The sequence below is a fragment of the Octopus bimaculoides genome, chromosome 8 (genome assembly GCF_001194135.2).
Source record: "Octopus bimaculoides isolate UCB-OBI-ISO-001 chromosome 8, ASM119413v2, whole genome shotgun sequence".
Taxonomy (NCBI): Eukaryota; Metazoa; Mollusca; class Cephalopoda; order Octopoda; family Octopodidae; genus Octopus; species Octopus bimaculoides.
In genome coordinates this window covers 22,039,470-22,041,018 of record NC_068988.1, presented here as the reverse complement: position 1 = coordinate 22,041,018, position 1,549 = coordinate 22,039,470, and positions in this window count along the sequence as shown.

Below are 1,549 nucleotides of genomic sequence, written 5' to 3'. Positions count from 1 at the left end.
TATATATATACGTATTTTAAATTGTCGGATGAGATTTTATTATAAATCATTTTAGTTATTTATAAAAAGCAATTGAGATATCACATGTGTATGTGATTGTGTTTGTGTGTGTGTGAATGTGTGTATGTGTGTGTGGGGGGTGCATGTAAAAGATGATCTCTCCTAGTTATAAACTTTCTCTTGATGAAGACTGCCACTCTGAACACTTTTCTAAAACATTCCACATTAAGTAAACGAGTCGAACTAACAACACCATGTTTAATTAATGGCTACACTAAATAGCATGTTACATCTACCGACTCAAATTATGCAGCCAAATGAGTTCACTTGATTTATAGTACGGAGCTTAGTTCTATAAATCTTAGCTCTTTAATCCTAAAGAAAAGAAAAGGTGTTTGGGGTCGTTTAGGCTAGCTCTTGCTTCACACAGATTCCTACACTCTCCAAACTGCGGCGGTTGGAAGTATTTTTTGACTTATATTGGGTTGCTTCTTAAATAATATCCCGCGCTTCGAACAGAAAAAAAGAAAATTGAAAATTGTAGTTTACGGTGTCTTGCAGAGTCGTGGCTGTGTGGTAAGAAGTTTGTTTCCCAACCACTTGGGCAGGAGTTATCTACAATATCTTCGCGCATAGTAGTGCCTTGTGAGTGGATTTGTTACACGGAAATTGAAGGAATCCTGTTGTGTTTGTGTCTGTGTGTGTATGTATGTATGTATGTTTGTTTGTATATGTGAGTGTTGGTGTGTTTTCGTCTGTAAATTAGCTTTTTGAGAAAGTTAATGGATGGAATATATATCAGATGTTAAAAACAAGGACTGGAGGCAATTCATTCGACTGAATCACTTAATGATGGTGCCACAGCAAATGACTGAAAGAAGTAAAAGATAAAAGATAGCAAAAAATTCTGGAAGATCACGGCTGGAATTTGTTTCATCATGGCTGCCTCCTTGAGCCTAAACAAGAACGTGAGAGGAATATTCCTCGTCACATGTTCTCAATCGGGTTCCACACAAACCTGGGGATTCCATGCAAGACTTTTTCGTCAATTTTTTCTGCTATAAATTGATTATAATCCTTCAATATATAAAATATTTTAACAATATTTCTATACAATTTAATCATAGAAATACAATACGATTTTTTTTAAATATCGAATGGCTATGGAGGTCCAACCGATTAAAATAAGAGTTAAAAGGTCTATAGGTAAGAAATTGTAGAGAACCATTGGTCTGCGTGATCGATCTATCCTTGTTGCTTATTTTTATTTTAATCCCCTTATTTGAAATTGTATGGATAATACTGTACTAAATTCCGGAGCCTGAACTGAAGTATCATATTCATCTTAGCTTAGTATTTCCTTGGGGCTGGACAGATTGGACCAATATCGAGAATAACCAGTCGAAATTGCAAAGATAATGTGGATCTCGACTGAGGAAAGAAAACTCCGAATGACCTGTCCTTGTTTTCTTTGTATCGTCTATGTAGATGATTTGTTGTCCCATTTTTGTATCACCTAACTGTCTGGATGTTTTGCGTTCTTGTCCCA